The sequence below is a fragment of the Procambarus clarkii genome, chromosome 10, assembly GCF_040958095.1.
Source record: "Procambarus clarkii isolate CNS0578487 chromosome 10, FALCON_Pclarkii_2.0, whole genome shotgun sequence".
Lineage (NCBI taxonomy): Eukaryota > Metazoa > Arthropoda > Malacostraca > Decapoda > Cambaridae > Procambarus > Procambarus clarkii.
In genome coordinates this window covers 21,289,078-21,312,354 of record NC_091159.1, presented here as the reverse complement: position 1 = coordinate 21,312,354, position 23,277 = coordinate 21,289,078, and the positions used below count along the sequence as shown (strand labels likewise).

At 47.1% G+C, this 23,277-nt stretch overlaps 1 protein-coding gene across 12 annotated transcripts in view; it reads left to right on the top strand.

Annotated features, from left to right (window-relative positions):
• Positions 1 to 5,918: 5,918 nt before the first annotated feature.
• Positions 5,919 to 23,277, top strand: part of drk (growth factor receptor-bound protein 2 drk) — a 74,295-nt gene continuing 56,936 nt past the window's right edge. For 3 of the 12 annotated variants that reach the window (XM_045727501.2, XM_045727493.2, XM_045727528.2), the window contains exons 1-2: positions 6,071 to 6,252; positions 20,729 to 20,885. The gene's annotated coding sequence lies outside the window, so the exon portion shown is untranslated. Of the gene's footprint in view, positions 6,040 to 6,068; positions 6,253 to 8,511; positions 8,628 to 8,781; positions 8,810 to 20,728; positions 20,886 to 23,277 lie in introns of those variants that run through there. The other 9 variants (XM_069321702.1, XM_045727482.2, XM_069321705.1 and 6 more) reach the window with 9 other exon arrangements.

Below are 23,277 nucleotides of genomic sequence, written 5' to 3'. Positions count from 1 at the left end.
CTCCTGAGTGCGATTTTAGGGCCGAATTCTGACTCTCTGCAGCTATTTTCATTTTCAAATTACGACTTTATTATAATTACTGAGTACGTTGAGGGGTCATATTTTGCCCAAACCCCCCCTGCAGTTTTCAAAATATGTAAAATGTCGGAAATTTGACTCCTGAGTATGATTTTTGAGCCGAATTCTGACTCTGCACCTTTTTTCATTTTCAAATTACTGCTTTTTACACCGAAAATATGCCAATGACTGAAAACGGTGATGTGTCATATTTTGCCCAAACCCTCCTGCAGTTTTCGAAATATATGAAATGTCGGAAATTTGACTCCTGAGTGTGATTATTGTGCCAAATTCTGACGCTATGCACCTATTTTCATTTTCAAATTACGACATTTTATACCCAAAATATGCCAATGACTGAAAACGGTGATGTGTCATATTTTGCCCAAACCCCCCTGCAGTTTTCAAAATATCTAAAATGTCAGAAATTTAACTCCTCAGCGGGATTTTTGAGCCGAATTCTAACTCTCTGGACCTATTTTTATTTTCAAGTTACGACCTTTTTTATCGAAAATGTGCCAATTACTGAAAGCGGTGATGGGTCATATTTTGCCCAAACCCTCCTGCAGTTTTCAAAATATATGAAATGTCGGAAATTTGACTCCTGAGTGTGATTTTTGGGCCGAATTCTGACTCTCTGCAGCTATTTTCATTTTCAAATTACGACTTTTTATACCCAAAATATGCCAATTACTGAATACGTTGATGGGTCATATTTTGCCCAAACCCCCCTGCAGTTTTCAAAATATCTAAAATGTCGGAAATTTGACTCCTGAGCGTGATTTTTGAGCCGAATTCTGACTCTCTGCACCTTTTTTCATTTTCAAATTACTACATTTTATACCGAAAATATGCCAATTACTGAAACCAGCAATTGGTCATATTTTGCCCAAACCCCCCCCTGCAGTTTTCAGAATATCTGAAATGTCGGAAATTTGACTCCTGAGCGTGATTTTTGAGCCGAATTCTTACTCTCTGCACCTATTTTCATTTTCAAATTACTACCTTTTATACTGAAAATGTGCCAATTACTGAAAACGGCGATGGGTCATATTTTGTCCGAACCCCCCTGCAGTTTTCAAAATATGTGAAATATATGAAATTTGACTCCTAAGCGAGATTTTTAGCCGAATTCGGACTCTCTGCACCTATTTTCATTTTCAAATTACTACTTTTTTTATCGAAAATATGCCAATTACTGAAAACAGCGGTGGGTCATATTTTGCCCAAACCCCCCTGCAGTTTTCAAAATATCTGAAATGTCGGAAATTTGACTCCTGAGCGAGATTTTTGAGCCGAATTCTGACTCTCTGGACCTATTTTCATTTTCAAGTTACGACCTTTTTGATCGAAAATGTGCCAATTACTGAAAACTGTGATGGGTCATATTTTGCCCAAACCTTCCTGCAGTTTTCACAATATATGAAATGTCGGAAATTTGACTCCTGAGTGTGATTTTTGGGCCGAAATCTGACTCTCTGCAGCTATTTTCATTTTCAAATTACGACTTTTTATACCCAAAATATGCCAATTACTGAATACGTTGATGGGTCATATTTTGCCCAAACCCCCCTGCAGTTTTCAAAATATCTAAAATGTCGGAAATTTGACTCCTGAGCGTGATTTTTGAGCCGAATTCTGACTCTCTGCACCTTTTTTCATTTTCAAATTACTACATTTTATACCGAAAATATGCCAATTACTGAAACCAGCAATTGGTCATATTTTGCCCAAACCCCCCCTGCAGTTTTCAGAATATCTGAAATGTCGGAAATTTGACTCCTGAGCGTGATTTTTGAGCTGAATTCTTACTCTCTGCACCTATTTTCATTTTCAAATTACTACCTTTTATACCGAAATGTGCCAATTACTATAAATGGCAATGGGTCATATTTTGTCCGAACTCCCCTGCAGTTTTCAAAATATCTGAGATGTCGGAAGTTTGATTCTGACTCTGGACCTATTTTCATTTTAAAATTACGACTTTTTATTCTCAAAATATGCCAATTACTGAAATTGGCGATGGGTCATATTTTGCACGAACCCCCCCCTGCAGTTCTCAAAATATGTGAAATGTCGGAAATTTGACTCCTGAGCGAGATTTTCTAGCCGAATTCTGAGTCTCTGCACCTATTTTCATTTTCAAATTACGATTTTTATTCCGAAAATGTGCCAATTACTGAAAATGGCGATGGGTCATATTTTGCTCAAACCCCCCTGCAGTTGTCAAAATATCTGAAATGTCGGAAATTTGACTCCTGAGCGTGATTTTTGAGCCGAATTCTGACTCTCTGCACCTATTTTCATTTTCATATTACAACTTTTTCTAGCAACAGTTTCCTTACTTTCCCCACTGGTGATCTCAAACTCTTCTAGTGGGTTCTGGTTAACTATATATATATATATATGTGTGTATATCACGAAAATAAACACGTGATTAAGAATGTGACAATGTCAGACCACGGAGGAAAAATGAAACAGGAATTTCCTTAAGTACTTTCGTATATTAAATACATCTTCAGAAGGTTTGAAGTACTTTCGTATATTAAATACATCTTCAGAAGGTTTGAAGATGTATTTAATATACGAAAGTACTTAAGGAAATTCCTGTTTCATTTTTCCTCCGTGGTCTGACATTGTCATATATATATATATATATATATATATATATATATATATATATATATATATATATATATATATATATATATATATATATATATATATATATATATATATATATATATATGTATAAATATTATTGAATTTGGCCAAAATGGTGAGATCAGTGATTATAGCACGAATCTTCTTTATTTTTCCTTACATTTTCCTTCACTTCAGAAGGAAGTTGAAAAATTAACTCTCCAAAGTTCATTTTTACAGTTTTATTTAGCCTGATGTTAAGGACTGCGTTGTTAACTCTTGTTAACATTTTCAAAGGCAGTGTAGAAATGATTACAAATTGATCGATTGACGAGGAGTAAACCACCCAAGAGGTAGCACGGGCATGAATAGCCCGTAAATTACAAATTGTTTTGCCGCATTATATGTACCCGAAGATGAAGTGAAGGTGAATGGGAAGAGAAAGTCTCTGTGGCGCAGGGGTAAAATACTGGCCCGGCGCGTCGCGAGCAATTTGGCCTAGACTCTATACCTCATTTTAAAGTCTTACAACCTGAATACCTTTATATTCAATATATTTACATACAGGTTCCCAATAACTGTTGGGCCTACGTAGATGAACATTAATTAATGGAGATATACACAATCGTCCCACCTTGTCCAAGATGAGGCGACTTGGGCTCTATTTTCTGTTACATAGGTACAGAAGTAGATGACTTCTCACCCTTGTGAACAGGTGTTCTGTATATACAGAATATTGGCTCGCTCCTGTGATCTTCGCATTTCCTTAAATTTATTGTTTGGAAAAGAATTTCCAATTTTGTGAGCTCTTTTAAATAGCGAAGTTAGCCGTATTCACACTAAACATTTTCTTTAGATGAATAGTATTTCATTTTCTCAGCTGTAAGGGGGAACTAATACATTATGATTAATTATATGTCTATCAGAATTACTCCCAATAATTTAATGGAATACGTTCATTATTCGGCAATTTACTGTACGCACTTGACATTAGCTCACTGCAGGTACTTGTAACTAGTTTATTACAGGCATTTTTATCTGGTTTTCTGTAGGCACTTATCTGAATTTACCCGAAGGGCCATTATCCAATGACCTCGACGAGGATAGAAAGCCAGGGGCTTGTCAAAGGACCCTACATTTATCCTGATGATTTTACCGAGCTGGATTTTAATATTCATCAGAGTTTTGGCATTTATGGCTTCGGCGGATAGGCGGTTCCGTGGGTTTATAATCTTATGGATGAAAGAACACCTCATGTGTTAAATTCTACATTGTGGCTTATTGAACTTGAAACATTTGCTCCTTCTTTGTTACATCTGACCTTCTGAAGAAGTGGTCTGGATCAGTATCCTCTAAATTGTTCAGTATTATAAAAATTTCGTTGAGATCAGCCCTGTCATATCTGGTTTACAGTGTTGTTATAGTCCTGTGGCCCTCAACGCCTCTTGGTGTGAGGGTTAACTTAGTTCTGTGATGATTCTGTCGCTGTGTTGAGCTTTCCCCAAAGCTGATCTGTCATTTCGAAAGTGAGGTCTCACTGCTTAAATACTGGTGATGACGGGGGTCGCGCCAGAGACGTGGGCGGTGGGCCTTCGCTTCCTTCAAGTCAAAGGTTCCTTTGACTATTCCTAAGGTTTGGTTAGCTGGCTTTTTTACTTAAGCTCCCACTTGTTGTTCAATTTCAACTACCAGTTGATCCTACAAGTGGATCCTAACTCCTGGGTCATTTTCTTCATCAATCTCCTGCATGCTAGTGTTGTTGACATGATACGTGTGATGTGCATTGTTGTGCCCAACATGTAAGACCTTACATTTATTAAAATTAAAAAGCATTTTCCATCCGGTTGACCATTTATGGAGTTCATGGAGATCTTTGTGTAAGGTCTCAATATCGTTTCCGCTTTCTACTTTACCATAGATATTAGTGTCATCTACAAATTCAATACTGTGGTTTGTAATATTCTCATCTATGTCCTTGATGTATATGACAAAAAAGGTAGGGCCAAGATGGAACCTTGTGGCACTCCACTTGTCACATTTCTCCAATCACATTCTTTCTATATAAGACAAGTCCTTGTTTTTTTTAAACCACTGTTTTTTATTTTCTAATATTTTACCATTTATTTCATATCTTGTAATTTCCTTGCCAGATTGTCATGCCTTAGAGCCTTAGAGAAGTCTATGTATACTGTGTTTACTGGACGTCCGTAGTCTAAATAGCTGGATGCTGTTCCCAGAATTGTGAGCAGGTTAGAAGGACAAGATCTGCTTTTTTGATAAAACCATGTTGTGTTGATTTGAAAAGATTGTGCACTGTAAGATGGTAATCCCTAAGGATTTTCTCCGAGGGCTTGCAGACATGACTGAGTGGTCGTTTGTCTCCTGCTGATCTCTTTCTGCCCTTTTTTTGTTTTGATGTAGGGGAGACACTTGCATATTTCCAGTCTGGGGAAACTTTCGATTGGTCCAGACATTTTCCAGTGCCGGTGCTTGTACGTGGGCCACAGCAGACACGTGTGACTGCAAGACACATTGCAGACACATTGCAGACGATTGCAATTGGTTCTCCGCAGGCATTAGTAACTGATTCACTGGAGGCACTTCACTGGTTCGCCGCAGGTACTTGTATGCTACAGAATGCAGTCTCAGCTACGAGTGTTTCTCAGAACCACAAGTAAACATTCTTGGAGAGAGAGAGAGAGAGAGAGAGAGAGAGAGAGAGAGAGAGAGAGAGAGAGAGAGAGAGAGAGAGAGAGAGAGAGAGAGAGAGGGAGAGAGAGAGAGGGAGAGAGAGAGAGAGAGAGAGAGAGAGAGAGAGAGAGAGAGAGAGAGAGAGAGAGAGAGAGAGGGGAAAGAGAGAGAGAGAGAGAGAGAGAGAGAGAGAGAGAGAGAGAGAGAGAGAGAGAGAGAGAGAGAGAGAGAGAGAGAGAGAGAGAGAGAGAGGGAAAGAGAGAGAGAGAGAGAGAGAGAGAGAGAGAGAGAGAGAGAGAGAGAGAGAGAGAGAGAGAGAGAGAGAGAGAGGGAGAGAGAGGGAGAGAGAGAGGACAATGCATCGCTTATCTTGTATTTTTAATAATTTTATTTATGTTGTATTAATTTATAGAGAAGAAGCAAAGAGACAAAGGGCTGGTGGGCAGAACAACTAGGTGCAGCTGTCTTAAGACAAGGCGGCCCGGGACAGGAAACGAGTCACGACACATCCTGTTACGTTATGTTCCAAGACTTCACACTGACACACTTGAGGAGAACAAGGGAAGCAACTGAAGTACCAAATGCGTCTTCCAGATATATTAAAACTGGAGTGAGGTCATCTCATACATAACTAGGAAGAGATGTGAGGTATGGGACATAGGTATTTAATCTGGATTAGATCCTCGGGTTGCTGTGGGGGCCAGAGCACAGTTGAGGTGAGGGTCGACAACACTACGCTGGCACTTGTTTTGGCATTCAGTTCTGGCATTCAGGCACAGTCCATTGTTAGTTTCCTTAAGCGGCGACTTCAGTGTGAAAACCATCGTTCCTTTCCAAGACTGTTACGTCTCGAGAGTGAAGGTAAGCTTCACTTCCATTGCGAACCACAAATGGGAATCCTTCGCATTTGTGTTGCTCACGTACCGCCAACATGTGAGGTGATTCGATGAAATATCTGTACCCTGAAATTGACCATCGAGTGCTGTTGGGTGTTGGGTTAAGGGTCTGATGAATTCCAACCTTTTTGTACAGTCGGTCTAGTTGGAATATTACTGAATACGCTAAGGTTCATGGAGTCCTGGGCTGTCTGCGTTCAATTTTTTCAGGGGGGTGAGGAATTTTCGGTTGCATATTGGCTTGGGGACCATTCAAGCTTATTCGTATATATATATATATATATATATATATATATATATATATATATATATATATATATATATATATGTATGTATGTGTGTGTGTGTGTGTGTGTGTGTGTGTGTATGTGTGTGTGTGTGTGTGTGTGTGTGTGTGTGTGTGTGTGTGTGTAGAGAGAGAGAGAGATATAGTATTGTGATAGCTCTGCATACTTATACTTAATCTAACACAAAAAACATTGTTTTCATTACATATATATCTCAGATAAAGGTCCATCTTCAACAGATAACAGCCAACACGAGTGCCTTGTGACACACTTAACTCACCTGGAGTGAAAGACAAACAAACAAACGAATCACAAAAAACAAATTAACAAAAAAGTATGCCAAGAATGAATACAGTAAAGTGAGTGTGTACAAGCGAGAAGTGAAAGTGTGAAGGTGGTTGTAGGATAGTTAACCAGTGAACTAACGACTGGTAACGAAGATACGACCAGTGTCTGCTGGTGGATGTCCCTGTTGGCTGTAGCCAGTGTCTGCTGGTGGATGTCTCTGTTGGCTGTAGCCAGTGTCTGCTGGTGGATGTCTCTGTTGGCTGTAGCCAGTGTCTGCTGGTGGATGTCTCTGTTGGCTGTAGCCAGTGTCTGCTGGTGGATGTCTCTGTTGGCTGTAGCCAGTGTCTGCTGGTGGATGTCTCTGTTGGCTGTAGCCAGTGTCTGCTGGTGGATGTCTCTGTTGGCTGTAGCCAGTGTCTGCTGATGGATGTCGCCGGTGGGTGTAGCCAGTGTCTGCTGGTGGATGATGATGTATGGTGTGTAAGGGGCCCCTAACCTACTGAACTCGTTCCCTGTGACACCCGCCCCCTGGCCCTCATCCCTCGTCCATGACTTTTACAGCTGGTTTTCTCTGGCACTTTATTTGGCAAAATTTATCATTCATTTTATAGAAAAAATGTATATTTCTGTTAAATATAGCGCCGGTTTATAATTGTTGAGTACTTCCGTCATTCAGTCCCATGAAATGTAACAACAGGGAGCCCGCGAGGCCATGGCACGATGACATTGACCAATTAGTGTGACACACTGTAATATGGAGCGAGTTTTCGCCACTAAACTGTAATCCCGAAGGGCAGACTCCTATGACTTATGGCCACAGAGCGCAGTTACAGCCCAGGTCTTGTGCCAGGTAAGTCCACTACGGGCTCACAATAGCCCGTGCTACTAGCAACTTTTGTTCTAAGAAGCTGAATCTAAAACAAGAACAAGAGGCCAGAGAGCTCACAGCTCTGTGGCCATAAGTTATTGTCCATAATATTGGTCGTCTACTCGGACAACCAATATTTAACATTTGGCCGAAGGTCCGGATTTGAAGGTTTGTGGCTTAGTATTCGCATATACTAAGAGGATTGAGGCCTTGAAAGAGGATTGAGGCGGATCCAGGTCAATCCCGGATCAGATTCGTCAACACGGAGGGAATCTTGATTCCTGGAGCGGGGACACGAGGTCGGCTGTTGGGGCAACTATAGTGTGAGCGAGTCGTCTTCACGGCTGGTAAATCATTAGATGTTGTTGTTGTTTTAGATTCAGCCACTCGGAACACAACGTTGCAAGTAGCACGGGCTATGGTGAGCCCTTAGTGGCCTTACCTGGCACAGGACATGTGCGAATCATGCCTTATTCTTATCATCCCTGTCCTGCCTTATTCTTGTTACTTTATCATAGGATTCCAGATACTTTATCGGTGTGTGTGTGTGTGTGTGTGTGTGTGTGTGTGTGTGTGTGTGTGTGTGTGTGTGTGTGTGTGTGTGTGTGTGTGTGTGTGTGTGTGTGTGTTTGTTTACTATTTGCTATTTGTGTCTGCAGAATCGAGCTATTAGCTCTTGGACCCTGCCTTTCTAATCATTTTTTTTTTGTCTAACACACTAGTTCCCGATCTTTTTTCCCCTCTTATCATATCTACTACAAATATTTTTCTGTGACACACATCCCGAGGATGCAACCCGTAGCCGCACGTTTCTCTATAGTGGACGCCTGTGTTCACCTTGCAGTAAACAGGCACCAAGAACACAGTCCAGAGCTGCAAGCTTCATCCTGGAGAAAGGTCAGTTGTTAGCAATGAGGAACAAGGAAGACATAACAGTATATGTCACCCCGACGACGGCGAGAACTGTGGTCATGTTTTATCGTATAGATCAGTATCCCCTGCGCATGCGTGGCGTAGAGCCCTGGTGACGCGGGCAACAGACGCGCGGGGAGAGGAGGACAGGTTTGGGAAACGTTTGGGTGTGTTTATGGGTACTCGGTTGAGTTTGCTGGCTCGAGTTTGTCTTCTTGGCCACTGCTTTCTGCGGTCGGTTGTCTAATGTAATTACCTAGCATTAGCTTCTATTCTCTCTCTGTCTAATTCCTTCCATTCTCATACTACTGACATGTAAGGGAGTATTTCCTCGCATCCTTCCATGTGCTCTTGATCTAATTGTTATTGAACGTAAACATTGGCTCCTTTTTTTCTCACCTCAAGAGCATTTTCTCTCTCTCTCTCTCTCTCTCTCTCTCTCTCTCTCTCTCTCTCTCTCTCTCTCTCTCTCTCTCTCTCTCTCTCTCTCTCTCTCTCTCTCTCTCTCTCTCTCTCTCTCTCTCTCTCTCTCTCTCTCTATATATATATATATATATATATATATATATATATATATATCTGTCTCTTAACTGTGTCAACTCTCTATGTCTCTCTCTCGTCTAGTGTTGAGAGGTTCAGAGTCACCGTCTCTCACACCCCATCCTCCGAGGCTCCGTGACGAGCCTCGTTGCAAGTTTTCCTCGGGGCTTCGCGAGACACTTACTTCACGCTGGCGCTGCGTATTCTAGCACTTGTCTCACGTAGGTAGTATGCAGTGATTTTGAGTGCCTCAATCAAGGTTCTTGAAGACCATCCTGATGTTTGCTACTTTGTGTATGTGTTCTTCTTGAGTCACAGTTGATGGTATGTATACTCCAAGAGTTATGTCTACCCCAAGATCTTCTTTAGCTGATTTTGGGAGGTGATATTCCTTCAGTGTGTACTGGTTTGTTGGTGTCCAGTGAGGTGGTCTCCGTGTTATGACCAGGCTGGGGTTACAGTCCTCCAGCCTTTCTCAGATTAACTCTGCTCTTATCTAGGACTTTCCGCAGTATCCTGTAGTGCTGTAGTCCAGCTATTTTTGTATAGTTAGTAAATACTGCAGCTCGTCCTCCTGTTTTGGTAGTACTTATAGTAACGATGAGGACCGTAGTACATATACCGACGTACAACGATATTAGAAAGTAGACATCTGAACTACTGAGTTGGACAAACCGGAAAACTATTTTTTACTTGTGTTGCTTTGACAAACTAAACTAACCTAACCTAACCTTCCCAGGCCATCCATTTACTTTATAATTATTCCTTATTAGTCAGTATAGTACTATCTGAAAGCTAAGAACGTACGAATTCGTGACTATCGACGACCGTCACAGAAGGTACTGTCTACACAGGAGGACGGGTTGCCGTATTGACACGCGGGACATTACTCCTCTCATTAGATTACTCTGTCATTCGATTTACCCCTATGGCATGACTTGCTGATAGATCAGGTTCCTATGGCATGACTTGTGATAGATCAGGTCCCTATGGCATGACTTGCTGATAGATCAGGTTCCTATGGCATGACTTGTGATAGATCAGGTCCCTATGGCATGACTTGCTGATAGATCAGGTTCCTATGGCATGACTTGTGATAGATCAGGTCCCTATGGCATGACTTGCTGATAGATCAGGTCCCTATGGCATGACTTGCTGATAGATCAGGTCCCTATGGCATGACTTCCTGATAGATCAGGTCCCTATGGCATGACTTGCTGATAGATCTGGTCCCTATGGCATGACTTGCTGATAGATCAGGTCCCTATGGCATGACTTGCTGATAGATCAGGTCCCTATGGCATGACTTGCTGATAGATCAGGTCCCTATGGCATGACTTGCTGATAGATCAGGTCCCTATGGCATGACTTGCTGATAGATCAGGTCCCTATGGCATGACTTGCTGATAGATCAGGTCCCTATGGCATGACTTGCTGATAGATCAGGTCCCTATGGCATGACTTCCTGATAGATCAGGTCCCTATGGCATGACTTGCTGATAGATCAGGTCCCTATGGCATGACTTGCTGATAGATCAGGTCCCTATGGCATGACTTGCTGATAGATCAGGTCCCTATGGCATGACTTGCTGATAGATCAGGTCCCTATGGCATGACTTGCTGATAGATCAGGTCCCTATGGCATGACTTCCTGATAGATCAGGTCCCTATGGCATGACTTCCTGATAGATCAGGTCCCTATGGCATGACTTGCTGATAGATCAGGTCCCTATGGCATGACTTGTGATAGATCAGGTCCCTATGGCATGACTTGGTTCTAGAAGAGAGGCTGGAAAGGACTCGTTTATTACGCTTCTCCATGCCAGTTTATCCTCTCTCTCTCTCTCTTTCTCTCTCTCTCTCCGGGACTCTGCCTCCTCCCTGTTTGGTACTCTTTCATCCGGTTCTGGGCTCTGTTGGTAAACTCTGTATGCTCGTCTAGATGTGGTTTTCTAACCGATAGATTTTTGTTATATCTTTCTAACCGATATATATTTTTTGTTCAATTAAGTCTGCTGCATATATTTCTCTCTATATATATATTTTTCTCTGACACACACACACACCCAAGAAGCAGCCCATAACAGCTGTCTAACTCCTATCTAGGGAGTTAACTAACTCCTAACTAGGTAAACAGAGGCATCAGGGTGAAAGAAACTCTCCCCATTTGTTTCCATCTCCGCCGGGGATCGAACTACACCGTTAGGACTATGAATCCAGAGCGCTGTCCACTCAGCTGTCAGGCCCCTGTCTCAATATATGTGTGTGTGTGTGTGTGTGCGCGCGCACGTGCGTGCGTGTGTGCGTGAGTTATTGCACAAGAATCTACGAAAATGAATGTTGTTTGTGCGTGGCATGAAAATATGCTCTATGTATATGAACCATATGTCTGGTATGTATCCTACATGTATTGTGTAGTGATTGTATGTCGTGTACAAATGATCTGATACAATCGGGACTCCTATACATGTCCATCGTTCATTGTGACCGCCAGCTAACTAACAAACTAATTAACAAACTAACAAAATGTTATCCGTATCGTTCCTGGTCGAAATATATATATAAATAAATAAATATATATATAGTTGTAAGGAACGCAATTTGTATATTTTGAAAATAAAGATAGATTTATTAGGGTACAGAGCGGGGTGAGGAGTGGCATGATATGCTGAGGTTGGTGTGTGGGTATTGTTGTGGTAGAGAAGGTCACGGCGTAATACCACGCTGCTAATGTCTGCCCTCATCCGCCCGGCACCCTTGTGTGGTGGTGGTGGTCCTCACACACCACCACCACCACCAGGGCTGCCCTCCCTCACACCACCACCAGGGCTGCCCTCCCTCACACCACCACCACCACCACCAGGGCTGCCCTCCCTCACACCACCACCACCACCACCACCAGGGCTGCCCTCCCTCACACCACCACCACCACCACCAGGGCTGCCCTCCCTCACACCACCACCACCACCACCAGGGCTGCCCTCCCTCACACCACCACCACCACCACCAGGGCTGCCCTCCCCTCACACCACCACCACCACCACCAGGGCTGCCCTCCCTCACACCACCACCACCACCACCAGGGCTGCCCTCCCTCACACCACCACCACCACCACCACCACCAGGGCTGCCCTCCCTCACACCACCACCACCACCACCAGGGCTGCCCTCCCTCACACCACCACCACCACCACCAGGGCTGCCCTCCCTCACACCACCACCACCACCACCAGGGCTGCCCTCCCTCACACCACCACCACCACCACCAGGGCTGCCCTCCCTCACACCACCACCAGGGCTGCCCTCCCTCACACCACCACCACCACCACCAGGGCTGCCCTCCCTCACACCACCACCACCACCACCAGGGCTGCCCTCCCTCACACCACCACCAGGGCTGCCCTCCCTCACACCACCACCAGGGCTGCCCTCCCTCACACCACCACCACCACCACCAGGGCTGCCCTCCCTCCACCACCACCACCACCACCAGGGCTGCCCTCCCTCACACCACCACCACCACCAGGGCTGCCTTCCCTCCCCCACACCACCACCACCACCAGGGCTGCCCTCCCTCCACCACCACCACCACCACCAGGGCTGCCCTCCCTCACACCACCACCACCACCACCAGGGCTGCCCTCCCTCACACCACCACCACCACCACCACCACCACCACCAGGGCTGCCCTCCCTCACACCACCACCACCACCACCAGGGCTGCCCTCCCTCACACCACCACCACCACCACCACCACCACCACCACCAGGGCTGCCCTCCCTCACACCACCACCACCAGGGCTGCCCTCCCTCACACCACCACCACCAGGGCTGCCCTCCCTCACACCACCACCACCCCCACCAGGGCTGCCCTCCCTCACACCACCACCACCACCAGGGCTGCCCTCCCTCACACCACCACCACCACCTCCAGGGCTGCCCTTCCTCACACCACCACCACCACCACCAGGGCTGCTTTCCCTCACACCACCACCACCACCACCAGGGCTGCCCTCCCTCACACCACCACCACCACCACCACCACCACCAGGGCTGCCCTCCCTCACACCACCACCACCACCACCAGGGCTGCCCTTCCTCACACCACCACCACCACCACCAGGGCTGCCCTCCCTCACACCACCACCACCACCACCAGGGCTGCCCTCCCTCACACCACCACCACCACCACCACCAGGGCTGCCCTCCCTCACACCACCACCACCACCAGGGCTGCCCTCCCTCCACCACCACCACCAGGGCTGCCCTCCCTCACACCACCACCACCACCACCACCAGGGCTGCCCTCCCTCACACCACCACCACCACCAGGGCTGCCCTCCCTCACACCACCACCACCACCACCAGGGCTGCCCTCCCTCACACCACCACCACCACCAGGGCTGCCCTCCCTCACACCACCACCACCACCAGGGCTGCCCTCCCTCACACCACCACCACCAGGGCTGCCCTTCCTCACACCACCACCACCACCACCAGGGCTGCCCTCCCTCACACCACCACCACCACCACCACCACCAGGGCTGCCCTCCCTCACACCACCACCACCACCACCACCACCACCACCAGGGCTGCCCTCCCTCACACCACCACCACCACCAGGGCTGCCCTCCCTCACACCACCACCACCAGGGCTGCCCTCCCTCACACCACCACCACCACCAGGGCTGCCCTCCCTCACACCACCACCACCACCAGGGCTGCCCTCCCTCACACCACCACCACCACCACCAGGGCTGCCCTCCCTCACACCACCACCACCACCAGGGCTGCCCTCCCTCCACCACCACCACCAGGGCTGCCCTCCCTCACACCACCACCACCACCAGGGCTGCCCTCCCTCACACCACCACCACCACCACCACCACCAGGGCTGCCTTCCCTAACACCACCACCACCACCACCAGGGCTGCCCTCCCTCACACCACCACCACCACCACCACCACCAGGGCTGCCCTCCCTCACACCACCACCACCACCACCAGGGCTGCCCTCCCTCACACCACCACCACCACCAGGGCTGCCCTCCCTCACACCACCACCACCACCAGGGCTGCCCTCCCTCACACCACCACCACCACCACCAGGGCTGCCCTCCCTCACACCACCACCACCACCACCAGGGCTGCCCTCCCTCACACCACCACCACCACCACCAGGGCTGCCCTCCCTCACACCACCACCACCACCAGGGCTGCCCTCCCTCACACCACCACCACCACCACCAGGGCTGCCTTCCCTCACACCACCACCACCACCACCAGGGCTGCCCTCCCTCACACCACCACCACCACCAGGGCTGCCCTCCCTCACACCACCACCACCACCACCAGGGCTGCCGTCCCTCACACCACCACCACCACCAGGGCTGCCCTCCCTCACACCACCACCACCACCAGGCTGCCCTCCCTCACACCACCACCACCACCACCAGGGCTGCCCTCCCTCACACCACCACCACCACCACCAGGGCTGCCCTCCCTCACACCACCACCACCACCAGGGCTGCCCTCCCTCACACCACCACCACCACCACCAGGGCTGCCCTCCCTCACACCACCACCACCACCACCACCCCCACCAGGGCTGCCCTCCCTCACACCACCACCACCACCACCAGGGCTGCCCTCCCTCACACCACCACCACCACCAGGGCTGCCCTCCCTCACACCACCACCACCACCAGGGCTGCCCTCCCTCACACCACCACCACCAGGGCTGCCCTCCCTCACACCACCACCACCACCACCAGGGCTGCCCTCCCTCACACCACCACCACCACCAGGGCTGCCCTCCCTCACACCACCACCACCACCACCAGGGCTGCCTTCCCTCACACCACCACCACCACCACCAGGGCTGCCCTCCCTCACACCACCACCACCACCACCTGGGCTGCCCTCCCTCACACCACCACCACCACCACCACCAGGGCTGCCCTCCCTCACACCACCACCACCACCAGGGCTGCCCTCCCTCCACCACCACCACCAGGGCTGCCCTCCCTCACACCACCACCACCACCACCACCAGGGCTGCCCTCCCTCACACCACCACCACCACCAGGGCTGCCCTCCCTCACACCACCACCACCACCACCAGGGCTGCCCTCCCTCACACCACCACCACCACCAGGGCTGCCCTCCCTCACACCACCACCACCACCAGGGCTGCCCTCCCTCACACCACCACCACCAGGGCTGCCCTTCCTCACACCACCACCACCACCACCAGGGCTGCCCTCCCTCACACCACCACCACCACCACCACCACCAGGGCTGCCCTCCCTCACACCACCACCACCACCACCACCACCAGGGCTACCCTCCCTCACACCACCACCACCACCAGGGCTGCCCTCCCTCACACCACCACCACCAGGGCTGCCCTCCCTCCCACCACCACCACCACCAGGGCTGCCCTCCCTCACACCACCACCACCACCAGGGCTGCCCTCCCTCACACCACCACCACCACCACCAGGGCTGCCCTCCCTCACACCACCACCACCACCAGGGCTGCCCTCCCTCCACCACCACCACCAGGGCTGCCCTCCCTCACACCACCACCACCACCAGGGCTGCCCTCCCTCACACCACCACCACCACCACCAGGGCTGCCTTCCCTAACACCACCACCACCACCACCAGGGCTGCCCTCCCTCACACCACCACCACCACCACCACCACCACCAGGGCTGCCCTCCCTCACACCACCACCACCACCACCAGGGCTGCCCTCCCTCACACCACCACCACCACCAGGGCTGCCCTCCCTCACACCACCACCACCACCAGGGCTGCCCTCCCTCACACCACCACCACCACCACCAGGGCTGCCCTCCCTCACACCACCACCACCACCACCAGGGCTGCCCTCCCTCACACCACCACCACCACCAGGGCTGCCCTCCCTCACACCACCACCACCACCACCAGGGCTGCCTTCCCTCACACCACCACCACCACCACCAGGGCTGCCCTCCCTCACACCACCACCACCACCACCACCAGGGCTGCCCTCCCTCACACCACCACCACCACCACCAGGGCTGCCCTCCCTCACACCACCACCACCACCAGGGCTGCCCTCCCTCACACCACCACCACCACCAGGCTGCCCTCCCTCACACCACCACCACCACCACCAGGGCTGCCCTCCCTCACACCACCACCACCACCACCAGGGCTGCCCTCCCTCACACCACCACCACCACCAGGGCTGCCCTCCCTCACACCACCACCACCACCACCAGGGCTGCCTTCCCTCACACCACCACCACCACCACCAGGGCTGCCCTCCCTCACACCACCACCACCACCACCACCCCCACCAGGGCTGCCCTCCCTCACACCACCACCACCACCACCAGGGCTGCCCTCCCTCACACCACCACCACCACCAGGGCTGCCCTCCCTCACACCACCACCACCACCAGGGCTGCCCTCCCTCACACCACCACCACCAGGGCTGCCCTCCCTCACACCACCACCACCACCACCAGGGCTGCCCTCCCTCACACCACCACCACCACCAGGGCTGCCCTCCCTCACACCACCACCACCACCACCAGGGCTGCCTTCCCTCACACCACCACCACCACCACCAGGGCTGCCCTCCCTCACACCACCACCACCACCACCAGGGCTGCCCTCCCTCACACCACCACCACCACCACCACCACCACCAGGGCTGCCCTCCCTCACACCACCACCACCACCAGGGCTGCCCTCCCTCACACCACCACCACCACCAGGGCTGCCCTCCCTCACACCACCACCACCACCACCAGGGCTGCCCTCCCTCACACCACCACCACCACCACCAGGGCTGCCCTCCCTCACACCACCACCACCACCAGGGCTGCCCTCCCTCACACCACCACCACCACCACCAGGGCTGCCTTCCCTCACACCACCACCACCACCACCAGGGCTGCCCTCCCTCACACCACCACCACCACCACCACCAGGGCTGCCCTCCCTCACACCACCACCACCAGGGCTGCCCTCCCTCACACCACCACCACCACCAGGGCTGCCCTCCCTCACACCACCACCAGGGCTGCCCTCCCTCCACCACCACCACCAGGGCTGCCCTCCCTCACACCACCATCAAACACTTTATGTAGGGCATACGTAAATCTGGGTATCTATGTATTTACGTATGTAGGTTAGCTTAGCATTTTAAAAGCACCGAATCACCTTCTGTGGTTGAGTGTTCAATAAACCCTTGAACTATATGTTTAACACTTCTCTAACCCTGTCCATGGAGGACAGAAGAAAATGTATATATGCTGGTTAGCATTGTAAATGTGTGACCACGTCTGTGGTAGAAAATAATAATAAAAAAAAAAAAAACACCACCACCACCAACCATCACTCCACACAATATAAGGAAGCTGGAAGAGTGTACTGAGATAAGCTAGACCTTAAACCCGTATCATGTTATCGTAGGAACAGTTTAAAACACAATGTTTGCGCGGGAGCGCTCTGAAATGGTCTCGCGCAATGCACAATCTTAAACTATGATAATAATAATAATAATAATAATAATAATAATAATAATAATAATAATAATAATAATAATAATACAAATAATAATAGTAATTATTATTTTATTATTATTATTTATTTATTTATAAGCTATGCAAGGAATAATATTACAGTGGGTACGGTATTTGAACAAATCCACAAGTGCCTTCATGAAGCTTCGAACCTATGCGCATTATTATTGTATAATGTAATAAATGTAATATATATATATATATATATATATATATATATATATATATATATATATATATATATATATATATATATATATATATATCACTGCATTTGTATATTGTATAAAGTCACTAGGCACGTGTGAGAAACACAAGGATTGACAGCGCTAGGCTACGCGTTGGGCATACTGAACTGTTGCGTTCTGGCACTGCTGCTGTTGTGTACTGTAACTGGTTTTCACTGCCGCCGGGGAAAGGCTGTAAGCGTTACAGGAGACAATATGATGTTGCTCCCCACTTTTGTAGGGCTTCTTAATTGTGATAAGGTCGGAAAAATTGCTGACTTGCAGTAATTTAAAAAAAAGGTCTTTTTATAATCTTGGAATTTCAAATTAAAAATTTAAAATTGTCATAATAGAAGAACTCTCCGATGAATCTAAAAAAAGTAAATTAAGTACAAATACGTGCTAACTGAACCATTCGCTCAGCTCAATATGTCATCCAAAACTCGAGGATAGAACAAGTAACAAAGTCAGTTAACTGTTAACTGACTGTCTCAGCGGAAAACAAATAGGTTACAAGTGTCTATGTCGCTTCAACTTGTATTGTCCACCAGATCACATGAAATATAAAGTTTGTTTACAAGTTTCTATACAAGTTTGTATACAAAGACTGGTTACCAAACTATTTACAGATTTAATCTAACGTTGATGAAATAACACAGCACCATATTGTCGATGATAATTATTTGACATTCTTGCATTGTATCAACATTTTGCTTCTAATAAAATAAACACATGCAAATCATTTATAAGCTATGTAAATCATAGCGCGTTCTGTCCCTCTGCAAGTAAACAACAATAATTATACTATTCTGTGATATTTAGTGTTGAATAGGTAACGTCAATCGAGTCTTTGTGGTTGCCCTGTTATCAGTGATTTTAGACCAAATGGTACTTATGGCTAGGTTTTTATGGCTCAGTGACCTAGGCTAGGTTACTGAGCAGAGAATGATCACAACATACAAACTGGTTCAGAATAATAGATATGGCAGTCACCTAACAATTTTTGATTGGATAATACACAGACAAGAAAACAGGGAGAAATTAATTCGTATTGTCGGGAACAGGAAGCCTGTGTGTGTGTGTGTGTGTGTGTGTGTGTGTGTGTGTGTGTGTGTGTGTGTGTGTGTGTGTGTGTGTGTGTGTGTATACACTTAGAGCATATACACTTCATATCGTCCAACATAGAGCATATACACTTCATATCGTCCAACATAGAGCATATACACCTCATATCGTCCAACATATAGCATATACACTTCATATCGTCCGACATATAGCATATACACTTCATATCGTCCAACATAGAGCATACCTTGGAAACACAAACCGAAACTGTCTCTATTTTCCGCTTGTTACAACTTGTAATAAAGTTGTTACATCTTGGCTTAACGTGTTTATGACGTATTAGAACGTTGTTACAACTTGCTATATTGGTTGTTAAAACTGGTTAGGAAGTGTAAAAACTTGTTCGAACGTTGTACCAACGTCGTAGTTTCGGTGTGTGTTTGGCGGGTATACACTTCATATCGTCCAACATAGAGCATATACACTTCATATCGTCCAACATAGAGCATATACACTTCATATCGTCCATCATAGAGCATATACACCTCATATCGTCCAACATAGAGCATATACACTTCATATCGTCCAACATAGAGCATATACACTTCATATCGTCCATCATAGAGCATATACACCTCATATCGTCCAACATAGAGCATATACACTTCATATCGTCCATCATAGAGCATATACACCTCATATCGTCCAACATAGAGCATATACACTTCATATCGTCCAACATAGAGCATATACACCTCATATCGTCCAACATAGAGCATATACACCTCATATCGTCCAACATAGAATATATACACCTCATATCGTCCAACATAGAGCATATACACCTCATATCGTCCAACATAGAGCATATACACCTCATATCGTCCAACATAGAGCATATACACTTCATATTGTAAATCACTTTTTTGATGGTATACCATTGCCGGAACCCCAGAAGCTTGCTAGGCTTATGAAGAACCCTAACCAAAGGGACAAGCTATCCGCGCGGCCACCCATCTAGAGCTTGCCAAACCATCGGTACTTAACCTGACTAACCAAGTGGCGGTCAATTTCAATTTCTTTCTTTATTATGTACCCCATACCCATCCTGTGGGCGGTGGTGGAGAGGGGTTACAGAGGCACCTAATGGGTTCAGGAACTAAGCCCCGTAGTTCGTTTAACTAAGCAAGTAACGGTCATATTACGATGTATGATATGCGTAATTGTTTTGTGGTTTACCCTAAAGTTATGATTTTTTTCTGGTATTTCCTGAATATCTTATCGTTTTGTCTTGTTATTCAAACCTTAACTACTTATGGAATGGAAGAATGTGGCCTATTGTTATCTGGAGTATTAGTCTTATTTGATGTCAAATTCGTTTTTGAATTGTGCATTTTGGTGTATTTTGGTGCGTGTTGTGAGGGCGGTGTTGGTGTTGGAGCTGGGCCCGGCGGGGCTGGAGGCGCCGCGCTGCCACATGAACGGATGTGAGGCTATCACGTCACCATCACTGATATTCTTCATATAAACAATATTTCTACCCGTGAATTCTTACGTGGCCATTCATGCCCGTGCCACCTCTTGGGTGGCTTAATCTTCATCAGTCAATCACTCAATCATCGCGAATTCATCTCTAAACATTTATACAGTAAATTATCTTTTGACAGGTGTGTCGGTCTTAAGGCCTACCAGACATCCAAGGCTCTTTGCAGTATTTTAAGGACTTGATTGATGTTCCACGACTTTATGAGCGCTCGGTGATCACTCTGCCCCAGCAATAAGCTTCAAGCTTGAATGCTGCCATATCAGCTCTCCACGATACAGGTAATCTTAAAAAGAGGATACTCTTAAAAACCCCAGCCATTACCTTCGGACCATTTTGCTGCATTTTAAAACCCAGTTTAGTAGTTCGTGAATATCAAACTCATTTTGTTATATATTAAATAATGGGTTAATCTATATGGCGATATTCTGTCCGAACGCCATTTGACCTCCACTCTAGAGGGTGTAAACAAGCCACGTCGTATGCAGGAAAGTTCGCAGCGGATTTTAAGACCTACCTAACCTAGCCCAAAACCAAGTCAACCTAACATAATACAGCCTAATCAAAGGTAATATATCCTAACCTAACGATATAAGGAATTTTGATAATCGGAAAACGAGCTTCGTCTAACCGTACGTCTTGTGTACGATTTGGCCAGACACACTTGCCATCTGAGCCTTTCAGTGGGCAAGTACCACCCCTAGTGTTGAAGGTATAGGGTATTTCACTGATTTCTATAGTTTTTTAAACTTCAATGTGTTATGGAGAGAGTCGAGTGTTACTGTTTTTAACTACGAATAGATCGGAAGATCGTAGACTAGTTAATTAGGGGGTTATTGAGAGACATTCAAGCACACAAAATGACGTCTGAGGTTTTAACAATCTGTTAATAGGTGAATACCACCCCCACCACAGCACCACTCCTCTCTCTCCCCAACATAAGCACCACCCCCTCCCTCCCCTCAAGGAATGTGTTTGCTTGCACTGATAGTGTTTTGAGCAAAGGTTGTGATCCAAAATGTTGGTTGCGAAACACGAGCTTCGTTCATTTATTGTTTCTATATTACAAAGAGCTATTTGTAGCAAGCTATTTAAGAGCATGCAATATATGAGCTATGTGCAACCTGCAAATATTTAGAGAGAATGATGGTGATATGTTACATGACATCCTGGAGGAACGCTGCTCATGCTCTCAAAGATATTATTTGATTCTGGTAAGCAAATTAAAGATCAGGCCAAACTTTGTTTCGATATTCTGCTCACAGAGCACTCCCTCTCTCAAGCCATATACACTGATTGTACCCTGCACCACCCAACGGGTGCAGCTGGAAGTGCAGTTGTCCTAAGAATGAGTGACGGCTTAGATTTTGAGTGAGGAATCCGTATATATACAACTGGGAATACCCTTCAGACCAAACTACTTGCACTCAAATGTGTACGTCTCCAAACTTGACTCATTAATTGTAAGTTATTCTTCATAAACTATAAATGGACTCAACTATTTAAGATGCTTGTTAAGATGAAGTTAAGAAGTAACATTAATTTCATTTATTTGATTTCGTGTCCGAAACCAGACATAAATACAGCAAATTATTAATAATGGTAACAGAGTCATGTTCATGTGGATTCCATCTCATGTTGGTCTTCGATTGTTTGATAGAATTGATGAGTTAGCCAAAGAATCTGCCTTTCAGAGGAGCTGATTATAATCTTAGATTGCCTATAAGCAGCACGAGAACAATAATACAGCAAGAACTACAATAAAACCTTGTAGATCTAAGACAGAGTGACCTCTTCACTACATATTTCATCCATCATCGTACTACCATGTCGATGTAGACCTGACCAAATGTTAACAGTGTCAACAAAATTATTCGTACACTCTGCGTCGCTGTGGGATGGTCACAACTCTGTAACGAATGTTCAAGAAATTTGTATTTCATTCAAAATTATCTGCTATCAAATTCTTTAGCCAATTATGCCCGGTTTGCTAACTATAGGTAGTGTATGCAAATGTAACCCATAACCTCTCCACTGCCGCCCACTGGATGGGTGGCGGGCGCAAGATAAGGCAAATTGTGTTTTTTTTTAACCTACACAACCATCTGGGTCTTTATAAAGAGCTTTAAGGTTTTGTTCCTTTCATGTTCTTCAAAGATTTCCACTAGCAACTTTCAGAATTTAAAAAAAATACTTTTTAAAACGCTGGCAACAGCATCCGAGGTGTGCAGCCTCGTCATATCATAGAACCTATTCCTCATAAATATTTAACCGTTGATAAGAACCATAATATCACTCAAAATTAGTACATTTTGAGTGCGATATTTGAAGGTTAACAGCCAACATACTACTTCATATTATCATTATTCTAGTAATATTATTACAATCTTGCACAATTTTAAAATTCATTCTGTACATTTAACCAAACTTAAATACTTCACATGTACAAAAGGAAAATATTTTGTGTGATCAACTTTCCCGCGCTCTCCCCCCCCCCCCCCCCCCCCCCCCGCTCCCTCTAGCCACGCCCAAGCCTTCTTAGCCTAAGATAGCCGCGTGGGCGGCCACGCCGGGCCTCGTGGCGGTGAGAGGAGGCCCCGCCCAGAACTCCAAGGCCGTCCCAAACCTTCAAGGTCATTACCACCACATAACAAGGACAGGAGTTCAAGTTCA